Genomic DNA, 23,301 nt, shown 5'->3' on the forward strand with positions numbered 1-23,301 from the left:
GGAAATTGGCGTGTATGCATCATGCACTGTTAAAAATACATTCAGCGTTTGAGAATGCAAAGAAAAGTTAGGAAATAAAGAGCTGAATGACTAAATTCACCTCTGCACAGACTCTCTAGCCAAACTAATGAAGTTCTGAAGTCTTTTATGAAACAAAATTTATTACATAAAATTTTGCTCTATTGGAATATAATGAATAACAGTCATGACATTGACAAAAAAAAACAAAAAAAACAAACAACACCTTCTTTCTGTAACACAGTATCAATAATCATGTTCATATGTTATCATGAAGGATGGAACAGGTATTTGGATTATTGCTGGTTAGCAAATGCACTAAAATGAGATTGCTGCATGGGAAAACATATTGAAAAAGATGTACAAAAGATTTTTTTTTCCACATAAAAATCCTTAAGATAATAAAACGACTGTCTCCTTATTGTGGTAGTAAATACGGCAACTTTCAGAACTAAAACATTAGCACCTATTTAAGCACAAGATTTTTCTTTAACTGCACTAGAAAAAAAACAATTAGCCAGGTAATCTTTTTATATACTCTCTTGCACAAATAAATAAATGATGCTTTCTGGAAAGCAGAAAACAGAATAAATTGTAGCAGAAAAAGAAAAAAAAAGATCAGTCTTGCAAATTAGCGTCTCCCCATATGTGGGAATTGAGAGAAAAGAGACACAATAAAATATTCTGTAATGAAGACATCACATTTCAGTCATCAATAAACTGAGTTTACAATGGGGGCATTACAATATTCACAGCCAGTGGTACCATAACTTAGCATTAGCCCTTCTTAAGTCAAAAGAATGACTTGGGATGAGCAAAACGCAATTCAGTGTTAGAAAGCAACTCGTGGTTTCGCTCACTCTAAATAACCCTAAAGAAATGTGGCTTTGAAGAGAGTCTCTTTCAGTCCGTATTAATAGTTGCAAAAATTCAAATTTAGTCTCCTTGGTTCCATTTGCATCAGGATTTGATTTCTGATTCACTTCAGATCCTGTTCACGTCAATATTTTTTTTTTTTTTTTACTTTCATACCTTAATTGGAAATATCCTTAAGGATGGGAAATTATTTTGCTGAAATTCAAATGCATAATATTAAACTACAGACCAAGCAACAGCACGAAGCTCATACTGCAAACTTAATAATGTTGACTTTTGCAATTCATGGCTTTTTACGTTTAACTATGAACATGAGAGTGTATTATACTCAAACTCAGCTTCAGGGTAAAGAATAAGTTTATAGTATTTTTGCTTTTTTGCTGGGTGTCTGACAAGGTACATGAGGTTGCCTGAGTAGGTTTATTTCTTTTTAATAGTGATTTTCTAGATTTTACCTTAGAATTAATATTAAGAAAGTCAAACTGGTCTTTCTGAGCTTGGCTGAAAAACAATGGAAAAACACAGAAGACAAAGAATTCCTCTGGAATCCACAAATTCAGGATCACTTCAGGCAAAGGTGGGCTGTGGAGTCCTCGTTCTTACCTCAGGATGGGTAGAGGTGAGCTCCACACAACAATAAAAATGAAACCTTTTGAACTGTCACTCAGGCTTAGGGTTTTGGTTCATAACAAAATTACAGCTTTAACAAGCTAGTCTTTCGCAGCTTTAGTTCCCAGTAGCAGAAAATTTGAGAGAGAGAGAGGGGCCATCTTCATGATTTTTCTTACCTACAGACTGTAGCTGGTGGAGAAAAAATTGACCCTAAATGAAAAGGGGCTTGTAAGCACCTATATCTACATAGAGACACTTAACAAATGTTCACCAATTTTGAATTAAGGGTTTAATTCCTTCTTTAGTGAAGATGGTGGAAACAGCACCTAAGGTACTAGTACTTCCTATTGGAAACTACGCTGCATGTAATCATTCACAAGTCATCTCAACTAGTCAGTCGCTCCACTAGACAAAGCCTACTATACTTAAACCTCCAAGCCATAACTTGTAGCTCAAAGAGCAAATTACAGTATGCTGTATTTTACATTACTTAGATGATGGTTTCTTAGGTATATTTGGAAAAAAAAAAAAAGCCCAAATCTTTTACCTACTGAAGAAATTAGCATCATCCACTCAATTCATGACTTGAAAACATTCATGAACGTAACAGGCCAGATTCTCTCTACCTTTTCCCGTGTATTTACTACTGAAGAAAACAGAGGTCAGTTACCTTTATAATTTACACTGCAGTATTTTAGGTAAGCTGGGTCACTCAGAAGACTTGTAGGGGAAGTGCCCTCTGGCTCCCTGCCTGAGCAGTGAAGGACAATGCAATACAGTGTGCAGGTACCCTCAGAAGCGAGGACCCCTCTTACACACCAATGTTGTCCAGGTCTGCTTATCCGTATGCAACTGGAACACCAAGCAGTCTAAAGGGACTTGCCACAATGTAAATCTGGCCAAACATATAGGATGGGCAATCAAATTTTACCAAGTAATTTATCAGAAATTTTATATACACTTTGACTTTCTCCTGTAATAAGTAAACTTCCCCTGCCACATTTAAACAGACCTACTCCCCGTAAAAAAGAAATCAATTTCTGTCTTGAGTACATATTAGTAAATGACAGATCCTCCCTTTTTAATATACATTGGTCACAAATGAATCAGCTACTGTATTTGTATCCTTAAATTATGGCAACCATTATAGTAATTATTATACATATATAGACACATACATACACAACAAATAACTATAATCACTGGGTCAGTGTATCATTATGGTGAGCGAGATTGAGCGAGATCAGTTCCTGCAGCTGTATTTCAGATTCTCTTGAGTCAGATATCATACTATCAGTCACACCAATAATTCACATTTGAGGGTTTTTCTTCCAAAATACACAAGCTAGAAATCTCCTTATATCAAGCTGCTAAATCAGGAGGTTGTTTCATTTATTTAAGGGAAACACTGTAGCCCACATGCCTACAGAATGATCCCAGACTTAAAGTCTGATGATCCTTTATCTACAAAACTGTTTGTGAGGGCACCTACTTCCATCCAGATCAGCAAGTGCACATTCTTGCACAGAATGTTGGCCATGTATGCCAAATGACATGCCGAGCAAATATTTTCAAAGCTGTAACTTTTCATTTGTGTCTAACAATACAAACATGCTCCACAGAGCATGTTTTTCCATTTTGACAAGAAAGTATCTATTGTCCTCTAGAAACTCTTTTATTTTCCTACAGAAAAGCACTTAAGATCATTCTTTCTTTAGAAGGAACCACCATTGCTACTTATCTTACTTTTTACAACAAACAAAGAGCAACAATGCAGGAGAAACTCCATGTTTTTATCCTTACTAATATCCTTATAAAAGAATGAGTAAATGAAACTGAAAACCAGTCAGTAACAGGACCACTGTGTAGAAATTCCTCTCTCTAGCATCTGTGTTCAATACGCTAACATATACTGCTTTTGCTGAATAAAAGTAAAAAGTATTGTATATGCAGATAGGGGACGTAAAAATCAGCAAGGGCGCATACAGATTCACCCTTTGTAACCTGGGTGCTAGATGGGTGCAAACATAAATTCAGAAGCAATGAACAGTCTCAGCTCTCAGACTTGTTGGTGCTATTACTTTCAGTGAGACTACCACACTCTATAGCAAGCCACGGTACTTAATTGTTGTTCAGTGTTTTACTGTTAATGGTGGTATAAAAAGAAAGCGAGAGCAGAGAAAAATAGGACTTTTACTAAGCTGTTATTGTCCCCTCTAGTTTGCTTCTAGGCCCCTCAATTTCAATCCGTGCTGTTCTATTTTGAGGATGCTTTCAGGTGCCTCGAAGTGCACTTCGACAGATCCCCGAAGCACAGCATGGATTGAAATGAAGGTGCCTGGAGATATTAGTAATAGAAATCTCTGACACAGCTCTGCACTTTGAGAAATTGCCTGATACTTATTAGAAAGCATCATGTTATTACAACAGTGTTAACACAGACTCCTATGACAATGCATAATAAAAACGCTAAAAGAATTTTGCAAATGAAGCAGCAGGTTTGAGGAAGGAGAAGGGGAGCAGAAATGGGAAGACTGGAAGTTTTTATGCACATACATATATATTTCAGCAGGCAGCAGCAGTTCTCACCCCACCCCCCCACCTCCAAGACCTCAAAGATCCCAAAATAAAAAAAAACCAACCACTAAATGCACATTTACTTTATTATTTAAAGTTAACTGTTTGTTCCCCCCAAGACATGCAGGGAAAGAAAAGCAGGTAAAGCTATAAAATATTACTGTTCCTGTTTTAGCACCAAAATGCCACAGAAATGGACTTCAGTTTTTTTTTTTTTAAAAACATTATAAAATGTTTTTTACTTCTGGATGAGAATTTCTTAAGCAAGATTTAGTCCAAGAATGTGTTTAATAGGTAAGTCATAAATTCTTTCCTATTAAGGATGTTTACAATGGGAGTACAGACAGACCTTCAACTGTTGTGGAGCAAATGCTGAGAACTCAGTAAACTTGGCAACTATTTATTACAGCCCTATGGGACTTCATTTTAAAGAAGAAGGAGATTCTACCAACTACGGACCAAAGCTAACTGATTATATACTCCCATTCCCTTCAGCACGTTTTCATCAGTAGAGACATCAGAAATATGGGGAACACTTCCTGGTCTAAATTCCAGCCCTCAGCATGGATGCCCGACCTATGCAAGACAACAGAGCGTAAGTGCAGATGCACGTGTGCTACAGTTCATGACTACCTGACTTTCACTGCTGGTGACATATTTAGGTGTAGTACACAAGTCCACATGAACAAACAAGATTAAAAAAAAAAAAAAGGGCTTTTGGTGAACAATTTTTGGTAGAAGATAATGATTCAAGATCAAAGAATACCCCATACGGTACTGCACGTATAGGAGAATGACGGATAGTCATATTTAACTGGCTGCAAGCATCTGATTTTTAGGTCTTCTTCAAAGCTCTGCTAACATCGCCCAAATGAGATCACCAGTGATTTCCCTACTCCTAACTTAAGCTGTAAACTAATGTATTAGAAGAAATACGCAGCATTATTTTTCATGTGCACAAACATTCATGAATTGGCTTAGCTGCCCACACCTAAGTGTTTAGTGGCACCTGAGATGCTGAAGGTCCACCTGGGGCAGAGGTCAGTGGAGGCACTGGAGACCAGGTCCTCCTGGAGAGGCAGCAGCAGGTTGGAGGGCAGCACAAATCCAAGCTGTGCGTGAGCAGCAGAGCCAGGTGTCAGTAAAGACGAGGTTAGCACAACTCAAACTGTGATCAATTTTGAGAATTCAGGCACTAGTTGTAAGGATTAGCAGGCTGCCTTATTTTCACAGACTGAGTAGAAACATTTTTTACATTCAAATTGCTTTACTCAGATCTCTGTATATGTTTTAATAACGAACAGGAATTCTAATTTACCATATCTATGGGCCATGGTAAATAGTTTGAAGTCTTAAAATGAATATTCTACTTTTACAAATAGTTTGCTATATATGTAAACTTCTTATATTCACAATAATTCCTACCTAGGATGAGTGGGATCTCTTAACCCAATTCATAATGAGCCATACTATATGATAAAATTTATTTTCAAAATTATTGTTCTTTTAATTTGAGTCTTTTACAACAGAAAGCTTTGTTAACACATTCAGGATTGTATTGTTCTCTCTGGGGAAAAAGGACAGTGGGATTCTCAACCACGGATATGGGAACTATCCCAAATTGTAATTAATGTCCTCTTGTAATGACTAAAAAAGTGCCATGTTCACAACTTTGGGAAGTTTTATATTATGTGTGGGCAGCCAAGCAGACTACCAATTAGAAACACTGAACAACTGGTATCCGTCAGAAGGTCATGGTCAGAAATCACAAACAGGGGAAGGAAATATGACTGTTAGGAATGGTAAATAACACAGAGGGCAGAGGCTAAGAAGTAAAGAAGTAAAGTAACAGGATAAAAATAAACTGGAATATGAGAAGACAGAGAGAGCAAAGGGGAAACAAAGTAAGAAGAAATGGACTGGACATGAAGGAAGAAGGTAAAGGAAAAAAGGCTGAAGGGAGACCAGCAGGGAGAACACTCAATCAGGAGGAAAGGAATAGACAGAAGAAAATGTTTAAACAGAAGTTAAATAAGTAAAGACAGAATAGGTGAAAGGAATAAGAGATGCACAGGGACAAACGACAGAGGTAAGAAGAGATATGATAGCAGACCTGATAGAAAAAAATGACTAGTATAAAAAAAGCAGAGCAGAAAAGCAGTCAAAGAGTTTCCTTACAGGAGGAGCCCTGAAGAAGAACACAACAAATATGCCCAGTGATCCGGGTTCCAGATCATGGACCTGTTCATGGGAGTTTACTACATGTTTTTGTTTTGTTTTATTCTTTTAAATGAGAAAAAGGGCAATACTAGAGATAGTTTACTAACATAAGAAACAAACTAAATTTAGTCTGATGTACTAATTATTTTTTCCTCTAGAAGTCTAATAAATTCTTCCAAGGGAATACCAATTGTTAAAAAAAATATTCATTTTTAAATGCAAACTCTCCTATTTTTGGCTAATTTATTAAAAGCTCCCACTCAATTAACAAAATACAAGCCAAGTTCGGGAAAGGATCTGGACTTGAATTAGTTTCTCTGAACACAAGCTACAGACATACAACAGTTCCAAGTAAAATGGCAAGGCCTTTTGTCTTAAAGACCAGAAATGCAACAGAAACAAAATGTAATAAAAAATGAAAATTCAGGTACAGGAATTATGTATTTCATACTGAATAATTATTTCTGTACTGCCCGTAAATCCTCTCTGGTAAGCTGTGCATCTAAAACTCATCGAACTGCCAAGGGGTAAACGCAGCTCCATCCATCACACAGCCACTTGACAAATACATTCCATAATAGAAGTTTATTTTTATGGGAGGCTGAATCAAGGACTTTCCCATGCATACAAAAACTTGTCAAAATTATTTATGAGTCTTGCTGAGACACACAATATGTCATATCAAACTCCTATTTTCCTTCCAAGCACAGACTGTCAATATCTCTGCTACTATCAATAATGTGGAACACCGCTGCTATAGGCCCTCAGGATTTTGAGGTCATTTGCCCATCCTAGCCTGCTGCCAGACGCTGTCTCTAGCTGCAATGCAGCTGAGGAGAGGTGTATTTACAACCTCCACGAGGTGTAGTTAAGGTAAGCACCAGGGACTGCATTCAAAGGCTTTGCCAACATAAAATAAAATGGAAACATATGTTTGAAAAATTACAGTTGATTATAGCTAGAGTTATGAAAATAATGAAAAAAATTTCACTGGCCTCCTTCTAAATTAAAAAATCCAAAAGCTTACCAGCATTCTCTGGCATAATTAAACAAATAATCACTTCCGATGAATACATTTGCACCTTTCTGAAACTATGCTAAGAAAAATCCCATACATAAGAAGTCTATTATTACCCTTTCGGACCGGAAAGATAGTTTGAAATCTCATGAACCTTGTTAATAAGGAAGAGAAGCTCATGAAATCAAGTATTTATTTAATACAGCCCTGTTTATTTGCAAAAAAACACAGGAAGTCTTAAAGCAAACACCAGTGTTTCTGCTAGCGGGTCCAGGCCCCTGCGCAGAAAGCACTTAGCTTCCCTAAAGGCCGTGTCCTCAGACCTTGTTCAGCCACGTCTTCTCTCCTGGCCTTACTGGTCTTGCTGCTGTGCGTTTCACAAACATTACACAGCCACAGTATATACCCCATCTGGGACAGTAATCCCCCCCACTTTTGTGACTGACTTGACCTATTAATATTTTGCGCCATGCTGGACTGCCCCTTCTGCTGCTGCCCTCATCACCACAGCATGCCTCACCAGCCAGGAGCTACTATCAGCGACAGCACACGACCTCTGCGGAAACAGTAAGAGGGCCTTTCTCAGAGCAGTTAAAGGAGACCTAAAACACATAGACTAGAAAGGGCCCCTGTTCTTGGGCTGCATATACAAACAGACCTCAACTTGTGACAGATTTGCTCTGCAATTCGTCTGCAAGTGGGCATGCAGGAGGAAGGGGGATTTCACATGGCACATGGCAGGAGGTTCTCTTCTCAAAGGCAAAGTTATAAATTCACGTCAGCCCAATAGCTGTTGGGAGCAACACACTGCCATTTGGGAAGTCACCGAGCCTCTGATTCTTGTTAATTTTTAGCTGCCCTTCCACAAATGACAACATGTGCTGGGAACGAACTGTCTATCAAAATCTGAGAGGAGGAATTTCTTCAGTAAAAGCTCGCAGCAGGAGATTTATTTAGCTATCTCCTCACACCCAGCCATTACAGCAGAGGAGATTACACTGATACTGCAATTAACTTTGAAGGGGCTGGCCTGGATATTGGAAAGAGTGTGGTGGTGGAAGCGTAGGAATTTGAGGCAAATTCACACAGTGCAGAAGACACAGACGTATGGTGCTGCTGGGGTTACATTGGTTCCTATACTGCAGGTAACGCATTCACTGCCCCATGGCATGCCCTTCCTGCCTCCTTCTCTTAGACGAGTTAAACTGTGAAAAAGCTCCATGTCCAGATAAGAAGTTTTTGCAAATGTAGCATCGGAAACTTACTGGAATATATGTAAGAGAGCAAAAAAGTCATGCAGACACCAGGAGTTACTTTTGTGAACTCTCACTGTCTTCAGCAGCAGCTCTTAAGTGTCTGTTCAGCCCCAAAGGCAGCGTTGTCCCACTCACTGCATTTGGTTTTTAGGCAGGTAGCTGGGAAACTGCATAAGGCACAAGGCACTCATGAACATGCCTGACAGATCTACTGCCATCACTGCCACGCATGTTTTAAATTTTCACTTCCTAAAGCGATAGTTGCTGTGGTTGGTACAGCTGGAAAAAAAAAAAAAAGAAGCGAGTCCTTCAAGTGTTTGACAAGGCTGACAGCTCTCAGGCACTGAGTTAACTTATTGAAGGGTCACTTAATACATTTTGAGGAGCTATGTGTAGCCTGGGAAACTTTTCAAGAAATTAAAATTTGAGAGTCACTCAAAAGAAATAGACGGATGATGAGATCTATAGGGTAAACTTTTCTTACAGGTCTGTAGGGTAAACTTTTCTTACAGATCTGTACAGTGCCTGTCCCAGGAAACCAGAGATTAAAAAATTTCTACCATCTCACAAACACCAACTTTTGTATGTACTAGTACAGAACTTTGCTGAAATAATAATAAATAATGAGGAACACAGCAATAACTACATTGTCAAATTAGAACTAACATTACAGAAAAAAACAGAAAAAAGGTTTTTCTCATCATTTTTAGTTATTGCACTAGAATGAGCTTACATTGTCTTCTGCAATTTTTGCCTGCCTGCAGAGAATTTAGAGAAGGCAACTGTTTACAGCCAAGCCAAACAAGAAATAAAAGTACTGGTAGCCCATGTGAACACATCCAAGTTTGTCCAGAAAATGCATTTTCACTACTTTAAAAAATCCCACTTTCTTAAGGCATAAGGGCAACAGAGCTATTTAACAATTTTTGCTAGTGGTTTAAAACTGTCAGGAATCAGAGGTCTTTTAGTGGTATATTTTCCACATGACATAGGTACAACTCATTTTGTCTCCAACAGAAGCCATCATGCCTATTACTCTTTGAACAGTGCACTGCAAATGCACCTTTTAGAAGAAGAAAAATATAATCCTATTGATTTTTCTCAGCCCTAAAATGTAATAATTTGAGATTATTTTCGGGTAACAATAAGGCCGATCACACTGAGGCTGATTACTAAACCCAGAATCCTAGCTCCTGTTAAAAGATATTTATAAACACAATTACTTATTTAAGTTTAATGTCCCTGTGGTAAATCATATGCTGCTATTAAAGTGCTGTACTTACTGTACCACTCTTGTCTTGTAAGACAGTGAAGACTGTGCCAAAAATGACTGAACAGGCAAGGAAGCCTAACCACTATATTTTATACTTAGAGAGACAGCAGTAACTGATGCAAAGCAAATGTCCTTTTACTCATAACCATTCTGCAGTATTAGAAGAAAGAGAGAAGTCAAAGATTAAAACATGTAGACCCTGAATCACCACTGACTTGCATCCTGAGTAGCCATTTAACACTTTTGCAATGTAAAGGTAAAACAGTAACATTCTGACTTAGCAGCAATTTACATTCACTTTGCACAGGTTTAAATGACTGCACTAGAATAGGGAGGAAAAAGAACCAGCTCGCTGCATTTCAGCTAAAAGTCAAGACATTTTTAGTAGCATTACCTGTATAAACTTTTGGGGTATGCGATAGTTACATTGGTTTTTGCATCCTATTCTTAATTATATTCTTTAGAAGTATATAATTGAAATGCAATGGTTTGGTCTCTTTCATGCATTAGTCGCACTCTTTAGCTTCTAGAAAGGATCTGTGTATTTCAGCTACCTTTGGAGAAATCCCCAGGAAGTTAAGACACAAGACAGTGGTTGCTTTGCTGTAGCTACTCTTCCCTCACCCAAGATGTGTTTCGCTTCTGCAATGTCCTTAAGCAAACATTTTCCTTCTCTTCCTGTCAAACTAAGGAACTTTGTTAGCAACACCATAGGACAGGAGATAACTATAGAGCTCTCTAATTGTTAAGCTCTTGCAAGGGCTGAGCCTGATCATTCACTGAATTGTAGAGTTGATGGGATTCGTGTAGCTGGTTATAAATTGATAATCTAAATTAATTCATTCAAGCAGAAATCGATTTTGTAACTCCTTGAGAGCTTGTAATAATGCTTACCTCCTACCGTTTGCTGCATTCTCCGTTTCATAAAGCTGGTCGGAAACAGCTGGATTCAGGTGACCTGCTAGCTCATTAAATCTGTTACATGTTCCTTCTGGTAAATGATATTAAGCTGAAATGTCCTTGCGTTGATTTTTTTCCTTTAATTTTATGACAGAAATAACCTAATTTGTAACACAAAATAACAATCTCCTTGGATTACTTTGCCTTGTTAAAATATTTTATGCATTTTTCATTTACACGAAGGTAATGGAAAAACACTTAAACTATCTGTTATTTAAACCACAAGAGATATGTTACTGAAAGTCTGATAGCCGCAAAAATGATTGCCTCTTCATAGTCTTTGCTTTATATCTGTAATAAAAGGCGGACAATTCAATTCATCGGTTAGTAAATAAAGTACGATAGTTTTTATTTTATTTGCTCTGCATTGCAAGAACTAAAATCAGATTGCTTTTTGAATTCATTTAAAAATGGGCTCATTATTTTCCTTTTCTACTTCTAATGCAAAATGTCTGGTGTCTATTTTGAATGTTATACTATTTTTTTTCTTTTAAGTCTAAAGCAAATATAACCTAATTCTAAATGTCAGATTAAAAGTATAAATTTCTTTCATTGACTCCTCTGTAATTATTTAAATATTGGTGACAGAATTGTCAGTAAGCAGCGCTGAATAACTGAATCAGACCATACCTCACTATGGATCTGATACAAAGCGTAAACACTTATTTCTCAGAATTTGATGACTTTTTCTATCAACTTTTATGACAAATATTGAGCAAGTGCCATGAATTACATTGTTGAAATATGCTGCAAGGCAAAAACATATGAATTTGTCACTAGATAAAGCCCAAATTCTACCAAGTCCAGTGCAGAAACACCACCTGTTTAGGAAATGGGAAAATGTAATGTTGTTTTTCTGTATGGTCCTTACTTCACATACAAGGAGCAAGCAACCCAGAATTTAAAAGCTTAAATATGCCCTTGAACATTTCAGTTTACCATTTCCAGTAGACGTCACTATAGAGCAAGGATTCATGCAGGCTGAAAAAATGGCAACACTATCCAAAGTTATCCAAGATTATGATAAAAACGTTTAAGAAGGCTTAGCTATTAAGATAATAGTAGCTAAAATCAGAATTATTAGCTTATTAAAATTAAAGATCCATATAAAGATAAACCATCCTTTTAATTATCAGAAAGAAAAAGCGGTATTGATTTCAAGCTTCTGGCAATAACAAAGCTCAGAAAAGCATAATACATACAAAATACTCCTATCCTTCGGGATGTATGAAACTCACAACTATAACACTAAGCAATGCGTATGCATAAAAATGCAAGTATAATGTTTTCTAACACAAAAACTCTTGATAGATGCTAACGCGACAGCCATATATACCACTACCCAGATAGAAGCAACTGCTTTTTCACTCACACCGTTTCTTATTACATTTATCCTCACCAAGCAGCCTCTACTCATTCCCCAAATATTATTTTTTAACTGCACATCATAATCAAAATTTTGTCAAATAGAATTTATTCAGCAACATGAAAATCAGCATAGAATAGCAGTGAAAGTTGATGGTAGCTTGCAGAACCATAGTGAATGTCTAGAACAAGTCGATGAAATATGTAATATTTTTTTCCTCTTAAAAAACCTGGAAAATAAGCCCTATTCCCCAGTATTTTTCCTTAACACTTACTGCCTTAAGAATTAAAACTGCACCATTCTGTGTGACGGCGTTCAATCCTGAGTGGCTGGAGTTTGTCTGAAAGACAAATGCTACTCAAGGTAGTGCAAGGCTAAATGTTGTAGGCAAGTCTCTGGGAACACCTGTCTTTGAGACATAAATTCTAATGACAAAAAGCACATAAAGGGAATTTTTTCACTAGACCATACCTCAAACAATGTGTCCTGTTTTCTCTGTGAGCTCGGGTGATTTGTCTGGCCTACAGAGAAGTCAGGGCCAAGCTTTCGTCAGTTTTCTCTGTTGCTTGTGATCTGGTGTTTGCATAGCATAGGAGGAAGCACTCTCCATGCTTAGTGTAGACTTGGGATTATAAAGCAATATAGCTCCTTTGCAAGGATGCATGGGGAGGATGAGGGGAAAACGAAGACTCTTGCCCGTTACCTTCATGAGAGCTGACTCTGTGACTACCAGCTCTGGGATCTGTACCCTGAGAAAGAAAATACCAGCAGCCATATTACCCACTTGGAAATAATTCCAGCACTTTTTGAAAAGCAACAGTGCATAAACCAAGGAGAAAAGCTGTTCACCAGCCACTTCTGTGGACGCTTCCACTGGCCAAACTGGGGCCGGTGGCAAGAGCTCCTTGAGTAAGCTGCTGCTGTGAGGTGCTGGTGAGCTGACATCCGACTCCGAGCTCAAGAGGACTCAGTGCCTGGACTGGTCTAAGTGACCAAGCCAGTGGCATTTTCTGGAGTGTTAGAATTTTTGGTATGCTGCTTGATAAGTTTGTTCAGAAATTTCCTTAATGATTAACAGTTAAAAGTTACGTGGTGCCCCAGATAGCTATGGCTTATCCTCCTGCTTCACTCCCAAACGGGCGCTTCTAAGTGCCAAGAGAGCGTGGAATTTCTTTGGTTAAAAGATTCGAACACAGAACTGCTTTGGGGAGAAAAAAAGCTCTGTAGTATTCTGCTTGGCCTGGAGAGTAAACTAAGGCACAGTGCCTGCACACAGATCTGTGTATGCTCTGACAAAAGGTACTCTTTCAGTGTGAACAACTTCTGACCATTGAGAAACAGCAGAGGCAAAACTCCACTGAGTGATCTGGTTTGCACTGCGAGGGAAGGGCTCCTAATGGCAATGAGGAATTTCTAGCTGAGAGAGGTGCGCCCAGGGCACCAACTCCCACTGGAGCTCCTTCACTAGCAATAGTGATGGTAACACCAGGCTGATGTTGTAAACCATGGTGGTGTAAAGAAGGAGAACATTGCACTGCACCGGACAGAACAGTCACGGCAATTTTCCTGCAGTCATCCTCTACCTTCAAAATAATTGAAATTCTCGGACGGTTTGCAGTCTTCCAGTCATATTGTACTGTATCAGTTATACCCAGGAATAATCACGTTAATACCAAGTAAAGTCAAGCACTTGCCATTTATGAGTTCAATGGTTCACAGAAGTTGAACCTCCCATTTTCAAAAGGCCAATCAAGGGATGAATTGTTTTTCAGCGACAGACATCTCAGTACAAAAAAAAAAAAAAAAAAAAGCAAACAGCATTTAAAAAAATAGAGAGAGAGATCATCCAGCAAAGGTCTGTGTCCAATGATAATACTTTTATACAAGGAAAAGTACACAGGCCTGTACGAGCATCTTTAAAAGCTCAATTATAAAATGTTTATTCATATACTTTCTATTAATGAAATGCTACCAGTAGGATAGCACGTCTGGAGACATAAGATGGTCTTTCCCTTGGTGTTACATTGCTGTAGAAGACTGGAAAAGGAAAATACTCGACAAGACTAGGGAATTGCCGAAAGAAAATCTTCTTCAAGAAACAAGGACCAGCAACTCCCTACTTTGCTTCTTAGCACCAACGCTCATCATGTTACTTGCAAATGAAGCACGGGGTACACACTGGCTGCTGCCACACCCTTCCTGTTGCTAATCTGTCTTTTTAAATTTAATTTCTTTTATGGTGGCTTTTCCACCGTTTAATTAGGCCACAGGGAGTAAGGAGAGGCAGTCTCACTGTCCCTTCAGAGTTTATTTCACAGACTGTTCCCTTCAAGGATTTTATTTCTGTCATTGAAAGCAGACATTCTCATATTGCTTAAACACAGAAAATGATTAATACAATGAGATTGTTATGCTCCTAGCTAAAATGGCCTTCTTTCTAATGTGAACTACAACAGCTTGAAAAGATGGGCACTGACACTACACTACAGCTGACAGTTTTTCTTTTTTTAGGTGTACTATTATTGGGATCTGTAATACTGTGTGACCCATAATAATAATCCCACCATTCTCCTCATATTAATATCATAAATTCTGCAGACATAGATGATATTATCATATATCAAATATGACCATAAAACCAATGTGATCTTAACACCTTTGGATTTATCTTGAAAAGAAAAATACTAGATAAAATCATTTATGCTGATATCACCGAGTCTTTACTGGACTACAGTACCATGTTAAGATTACAATATATTTTTAGGAGGATAGGCATTTCTGACAGATTTATTAATCTGTTCCTTGAGTTGGAGTTGTGGATAGTTAATTTGTATGTTATTTAAGTCAATGCTTTCCATTCTGTGTTCCTGGCCACAAGCTTGAAATTCCTGAAATGCTGAATTTCGTATAATAGTCAGTGCATGTATCAAACACCCTAGCTTAAAGGAGCACTAGTCAGAGAATAATATTTTACAATATATAAGTGGCACCTGTTAGCACCGTTGCAGCTAAAGGTCTCCGAGCTAATGCAAACACATTGTGGGTTAAAATGGCATTCTCAGCTTTGGAGTGATTTAAAAGGAAGCCCATGGCATACAAATATCAAATTGATTTAATACTGGTTTCAAGTTATGTATCTCCGAGACCACTTACACTTTACAGTATCGTGATCACAGTGGAGGACTTTGGAACACGTAGAAGACTGAAGCAAAAGCTGAATTTAAAACACTGAAACCTTCAATTTGCCACCTCCTTCTTCCCACCTCTGCTCTCATCAAAATTAGAATTTCCAGACAGATTGTACAATGTGATTGTATGTTTGGACAACTGCTATAATAATAATATATAAAAAAAAAAAAAAACATAAAATGGCTTAGATGCTGAGGCTGCCAAAGTGACTGTGCCACATGCAAACATGATTATTCTTATTTCAAATAAAAACTTTAGGTAAAATTTACTCCAGCACAAAGGAACTATCGAGGGGCCTATATGCCACTTATGCTTTTGGTCAAGAGCACCATAGCAGCAGAAGTGCTCCAGTTCAGCTAAGTAACAATGGAGCAATATTTGCGAGGAATTTTTACGGGGCATGTAAACATATGTGCTGTGAAATCCCCTTTTACAGGGACACTCTGCAAAGCACCAAAAAGGGAGGCTAAAGCAAAAAGAGAGAAGCAGAACAAAAGAAAACAACAATGAACAGCACAGCTTCAGAAACAGAGATCAAAAGCTGCTCTGTGATCACTGGGCTTCTTGGGAAAGAGGATTCTTTCCCGACTTCTTCTCAGTAAACATCTTCAAGCCCTAGGTCCAGCCACTTGTTTTGTATGTTGTTGGCATGAGCTCTGTCCCTCAAAGAGCATAACATCTCTGTGGGAAATTATCTGATGTTTTTGAAATGTCTGCGTCTCTCATGAAGAGCAACACATGATGAAAATTCAGTACTATAGTTGCCATTAGGAACCAAATTTCTTTATGGCGTGCACAGGCATTTTGAAAGGGTAAACAGGTTTTGAGTAGTTATTTAAGATGAGTTGACATTAGAAGATTAGATCTTAAACTGAGTTGCTAAAAAAGCAGATGGCAGTAAGTAGGGAGCAAGCACAGTCCCGTCTGTCTTCACATGCACTGCTACTCGGAACGGACAGAGAAAGGGGCAGTGACCCCACAGTCAGGGAGTCTTTCTTCCTGAAGGGGTTTCTAACACTATGGTGCTACCACTCGTTGCAACCTTTCCAAAAGCCTTGTTAGCTGAGATATTTGCGGGTTTAATGTCCCAAGCTGCTCAAGTCAATCGGTTAACTAGGAATGGCTACTTTTTTCCATTTTGGGAGGAAAAAGGGAAAATTCAGTAACAGGGCTCTGAAAATACCATCCAGAGGCGAGGGGGGGCGGGGGGGGGAATACAGCAATACGTGGGGTTGGCAATACTGACATTCTCTGGTCTTCACCGTAACCAGAGGGTTGGAGAAACTCTTCTTTGGGAAGTCAGTCTCCCTTTACAACCCACTGCAGCCATCCCGCACTCACTGCTGTGACTAACGTGCCACAACCTACTCCCTGATGCACAAATTCCCTTTGACACAGATGACTTTAATGGGTTCTTCTTTGTAGCATTATAGTATATTGTATAATTAATTCAGGAATTAAAGCTGCCTAAATGCATTCAGACACAGCTCGTCTGGAGCTGTTGCAATCTATTTTGTCAATAACCCTGGTTCAAGGGTTGATGTAGTTACACATCAGCACAACAAGACATGTCCACTCTGGGTATTTACAGTATCTGTGATTGACTCACATTTTTATGAGATGACTAATATTGCGTATTTTCATGTTTTACCTTAGAAAATTATTTTGATATAAATTTAGCAGTAGAAAGTTTCCAAACTATGAAAAAATATATGAAATGTTTTTATTTTCATGTCCTAAATATGTTCACCACATTTGAAATGAATTCCTTTTTTTTTAAAGTGCAATCAACTATGTGAGTTTTTCCGTATGAAATTTTACTTTCCTCTTGAGGGTATCCAAAAAGCATTAAGCACCAAAGAAAAACATACATGACAAAATGAAAGGTCAGAAAGGAGACTGTAATTGATTTACTTTCCTTACGAGTGAAAAAATGCTGGGGGGAGAGAAGGGGAGGAGAAAGAGGTGGGCTCAAGAAAAAGGGGAGAGAAAAGAAAGTTTTATTTGCCTACTTTCTTTTTTAATTCCCACTTTTTTCTTTAACTACGAAAATATTACAAATGTCAAGGCTGGCTTTAACTGGCTTTGCTAAGCATCTGTACTACATACCTTAGCAGCCATTAATTTGGAAGCAATCTCTGCAACTCAGAAGCTGAAAGCATTGCTTCTTAGAGAGGGGAACAATCACCAGAGATCACAAAAAGAGGTGTTCATTTTCTGATCCTGTAGTTTGGGGTTATCCCAGTCCTGCTGAGGTCTGCTCCGGCTATGGAGACTGGGATTACTGAGATACATAGATGACTTATTTAGAGAACAGATGATAGATTTATCTCCCTAAATATTAGCTGTCCAAGGCATATATGTGGCACAATTTTGTACACAAAGAAATACGCATTTCTCCCTTTTCAGTACCTTTTATGTCTTCCCAAGCCAAAAATATAGAGTCCTTTTTTGAGAGCAGCATGTTTACAGCAGAAGAAACAAAATTTGGAAAGCAGAAAAAAGAGCAGCACTCTAACTCACTGATACGGATATGGTGTGACAGGAAGGATGAATAATCAAAGATACAGTTGATAGTTTACTGTTCAAATAAATTAAGCAATCCTCTGACAAAAAGTCTTACGGTATTTTAATGATATGGCTCTGACATATTTTGATCACAAATAGTTTCAAAAGAGGCTCACTCTGCCAGCTGGGCTGTTCTTAAACAAAACCTCTACATTCTGATCCAGGAAACATCAATCATCACGTCTCCAAAATCATTACCATTTATTGAGCATCCATTAATATGCTCAATGCTTAATAAAGCAGAGGAACATGCTGTCCTTATCCACATTTCTGATCATCTGTCCTTTATTTTTGAAGTCAGTTTGGCTCTGCATAAACTCAGAGAGCCTAAAGTAAACAAACACATAGAAATATTTTGGTGACTATGTATTACAGTGCTATCCTTTTTGCATGCTCATTTTATCTTTCATATTCCGTAAACATATATAAAAAAATCCTATTCCAACTGCAGGGAAAGACCTGAAGTTGAGACTCTGCAGGACAAACGTGCTCAAAAAAGGAGTTAGGATGCAGAGGGGCCATGATGTTTGGCTACAGGTCAGAAAAGAGAGGACAGAGACCTGAGCAGCTGCAGAGCTGCTGATTTTCACAAGTACAGGTATGATACTTCTGAAGAAAAGACAGTACATCTTGAACTAGAGAAAAACCCACAACAACATCCTCCAAAGAAATCCAAATTTTTTAAGAAGTCAATAATAAAAACAATTACTGCGATGAGTGAAATCTACTTCTGGTTCAGCTTTTCAAAAAATACCGCACCTCAACAACCTCAGAGAACATCCAAAGTATTTGGTGAATTTGATAATTTAAAACATCCAAAATCTATAATAATTCTTCATTATAAGAAAGGAATGAATATGTATCAGTTGGATGCTCTTACGGTTCTATCTACCTGCTGTGTTAGAGAAGAAGTAAAGGTGATGTTCATAAAGACAATGACAAAAGTTCCTTCATTTAATAGGCAACTCTCTAATTACTGGCCACTGGAGTATTAGGTTGAATTGCATCACTGATGAATAGCCAAGGGACTCAGTTAACAAAAATCAGTGCTTTTAAAGTCTTTAATGATCAGAACAAAATGAATGAAAGCATTTGTCAAGATTATGATTGTCATTAGAAAATGCTAATTACATATTAGTTTAATAATTACCACATGATCATTTACAAAAATTATTAAATTTTTTACCTACTTTGAAGAATTAACTTTTTTTTTTTTTTTTAACAAAGTGTTCACAATAGTGCTTTTAGAAGTTAATATTTTTAAGATTACAGAGCTTCTGAACCTGGGCTGCTACTGTTGGAAAGCTCTGATTTGAGTTTATTGCAAATACATCTGATTTCACTCACTTAAAGATATATATTATTACCCTCTTAAGGAAAGCCCCAACAGAGTAGAAGTCATAAAAAGCAGGTAACTTTCCCACAAAAATAGCTGCACAATGAAAAGTTTAACTCCAGTAAAAAGCCACTTGTTGTTAATTAACACTTGTGCTAAGTAAGATGTATCACTCCTCAATACTGAGCTGAAATCTGACCTAGCAATTGATGCTATGAGGCAAGTATCAAACATAAGATCTGAGAGCTGTGTCCTACCTGCATGGCACAACAGAATATACCACCAGTATTCGAATAAGACGGCTTACTTTTTAAAACAGAAACACTTATTTTCCTGCAGACCAGTGTTACACCAGTTCTACAGCTCAAGATGCATCAGCAGCCACTAATTCAACAACAACAAAAGCATCAGGCACTACTGTGAACTGAAATGGAAATTTTCTCAGCCAGTAGGAACTTTCATGGTTCCAATCAAATCTATGACTAATACAGTACTTAGGCTCTTTTGCCAGTCTGCAAGCATGAAATAATCCCCCCCCCCGAAGAACCATTTTCCTATTTTCAGTTTAAAGTTTATATTTTAAACAACCAGAGGTAGCTCAAATAACATCCTTCTTTTTTAGGGGAGAGTGTAATTGAACTACATCCAATGGTGCAGCTTTAAAAAATACACCCAGAATAAGAACTGGAAAATATAAAAAGTTTTCATTATATTGTTTCTCACCTAAGATCAACATCCTGACTTGGAACAGACCCATGAGTGACAAAGCGGCACATCGTTGCATTACTGTCCTGAAAATGGCCTTAATTCTGTTTAGCTACAAAATAATGGTACCCTCGTTATTCTTAGTAGTCCCTACTCAGTGTGAGGGAATTTGGGGAACAGGACAGTAATTTTACTTGAACTTTGCAAATAAACAATTAAGGTTGACTACTTTAAATGCAAGCCATGTCCAACTTCAGTGTAAAAGCATAAATGGCTGCCTTTGACTAATTTCCATTGCTGCTATGGCACAAGGACAAGGTAAGCTTCAAGAGAAAGCAGATAGATGTGCTACTGCCAACCAGAGTTTGGAGCACCGAGCCTACACAATTTGTTCAATTTCTTCTGCCAAGTGCAGTAGAACCTACTCCAGATCAGACTCACTTGCGGAGTAAGAGTCATGGGAAGAGAAGAGGCAAAGCTCAGGTGAAAGCCTTCTCAGGATGAGTCTTCAAATCTGGTCTTGAGGTGCAATTATTTTGATTCCTTTGAATAAAAGAAAATATTCAATGGACTGATCCTTGAAATAGTTGCCCAAGTTGCATCTGACAAGCATCCATATTGGGATAAAGTGTGAAAACTCTTAAAACTGGCTAGATTTAGTCAGGGGGCAAAGAGGAATCATTTGGCCAGATGACAAGCCACCTCAGGACTTGGGCAAAGAAATATGGAAATCTTCACATATACATCACACTGTTTTGAATCTTGCCCAGGTCAGCGGCTACTCAAGCTTGTGAGTTGTCCATGCAGTATCACTTGGCAGTTCTGACTATTTTCCACTGAACTATCACATTTGCCACAGTTTTAGTCCAAGGAGTGAATGGGGATGTAAACTGAACACTCATGGCTAAAGGGAGCAGCTACAGATCAAGGTTAAGGCCTTAGCAGGGCCACACAATAATCTTGTACCGCTTCACTTTGTACTTGGTGCGTGGAATAGAGGTATTCAGTCTCCATGGCTGTCAATCAGGCATTTTTCATGAGTACTAAATTCATTTAAATAAATATATAAAATTAGGTGTTTTAACTTGTCATTTGGGTAAGATCTGTTTTATTGCTGCAATTTTTTTCTGTAGTATGTACAAATCCATCAAAAAAGTCTCAGTGATGCAATCCCTTTATAAAATGGTTAATTATGTGACTTCTTCCAAAGAAGCCCTAGACGCTATGACAGTGATAACAAAACCTACATTAAAAATGATCTTAAAAAAAAATATGTAATTGATATGTTTTGTTTTCAGGGAATTTTTAGAAAGCTTGCATTTCAGAACCAGGCATACACATAGAACATTTAACCAACTTCTGTGAGAAAATAAATTTCAGACATTTAATGCTAATGCTAAAAGATATTTAACCCTTGAAAAACAACCTCAACCCTATTTTTTCTGCTAGTGAGCTTGGAAAACAAACTCATAGATGTTTTGTGCTATTTTTTATTTCATAAGCTTTGTTGATAAAAATATTTAGGAAAAAAATATTACTGCATCCAGTATGTTCACTTGATCCGTACATTTAAAAATAAACGTTTATTTTCATGCGGACAAAATCACTGCAGTCACTGTAGCAAATAAATACCGCTTGGATGTGCATTATGGCAATATATAAGGGTAACAGATAACTGTAATTTGTTTTTGTATCTATATTTTTAAATAATATTATTGAGTGACTGTGATTGCTTTTAAAAAGAAGAAAATATCAAACGTGCTACCCATTTCTTTTCATTGTGAAGCCTGATTTAGAGGAGGGTAAAAAAAAAAAGATATGGAACTGGAAGAACAATTGAGTTTGAAATATATGCTAGCCTCCCATTAACAAGACCAAGTTAGAGCAGAAATGCTACATTTTTCAGGAACAAATTTTCAAAGAAACCTAATTTTACCTAACACCTAATATCAGAACTTCCCCAGAAGTTGAGGTGGTGGAGATATGGTGAACCAACACAGATTTCTGACTCTCTTTATATCACCGTGGAAGGGGGTCCTTCTCCTTCAGCATGTAGGTCTGAGGTGCAGAAGAATATTGGAGCAGGGACGTGAACAGACCCATTAATTTTTTTTCCTATATCCTGACCCGAAACAGCTCACAGTTGAGCCTCCTGCCAATGCAGTAAGGAAACAAAGACATGCAGGTTCTCAAACCCTGTTTTCTATACAGACCAGTCTCAGAAGCAGGAGAACCAACAGCCTCGTTATTGAACGGCTGCATCCTGCGTGCAATCCTCAGTGCAGATTCTGTTATGTCTATGAGCAATAGCCAAAATGCAGCTTTTTTTCTTTAGCTTGGTTAGTAATGGTATATTCCTGTAAAATCGATTTGAAACTGACAGGAGGGCGCAAAGTTATTTTTGGCTGAGGGAAGGAGAAGTGACATGTAGGCAGGCAGCCATCAGCATCGTGATTACCAACATACTGTTTCCAGGCAGAAAAAGGGAACATGTACTTTACTGAAACTGTATTTATTTTATGCATAAAGGATAGCAGAAAGTCAACAAAGCAAGCTCTGTCAAAACATATACGTTCTTTCTGCTCCCTCCTACCAATTCTTCCCCTAGCAGAACCTCATGTGAGGACTCAGGCGATGTTCGCACACTCCCACTCCTCAGCTCTTCCCTTGTACAGCTGCATTTCCTTGGCCCCAGGACTAATACTTCTTCCTCCTCTTCTAACACCAGCAACTCCTACTGCTCCAGCCACTGGAGTGCCATGCCCAAACCAACGGGGCTACCTCATGCCACCCAGGTCCGTATCAGCATGGGGAACAGCACAGGGCCTAAGCCTTTCCTGCACGGGAATAATGAGGATTATTCCTTTGGGCTTGGTGCCTGCTTTGACTGCAATGTGCTCACACCTCACCACTTGGTAATCACTAATAAATCTGGACATGAAGTTATAGAAGATTGCGCCCAAGGTAATGAGTCACGGGGTCACACCTAGTATGTTTCTATTGTAATGAAGAAAAGGGAAAGGAAAAAGAAAAGGGAAAGGGGAAGGCGAAGGGGAAGGGGAAGAGGAAGGGGAAGGGGAAGAGGAAGGGGAAGGGAAAGGGGAAGGAGGGAAGGGAAGGGAAGGGAAGGGAAGGGAAGGGAAGGGAAGGGAAGGGAAGGGAAGGGAAGGGAAGGGAAGGGAAGGGAAGGGAAGGGAAGGGAAGGGAAGGGAAGGGAAGGGAAGGGAAGGGAAGGGGGAAGGGGGAAGGGGGAAGGGGGAAGGGGGAAGGGGGAAGGGGGAAGGGGGAAGGGGGAAGGGGGAAGGGGGAAGGGGGAAGGGGGAAGGG

At 38.4% G+C, this 23,301-nt stretch overlaps 1 protein-coding gene across 4 annotated transcripts in view; it reads right to left on the reverse strand.

Moving 5' to 3' along the window:
• ZNF407 (zinc finger protein 407) overlaps positions 1-23,301 on the reverse strand; it is a 336,771-nt gene that overhangs the window by 41,362 nt on the left and 272,108 nt on the right. The gene's annotated exons all lie outside the window — the stretch shown is intronic.

The sequence above is a fragment of the Anser brachyrhynchus genome (genome assembly GCF_964034855.1).
Source record: "Anser brachyrhynchus genome assembly, chromosome: 2".
In the NCBI taxonomy this organism is placed as follows: Eukaryota; Metazoa; Chordata; class Aves; order Anseriformes; family Anatidae; genus Anser; species Anser brachyrhynchus.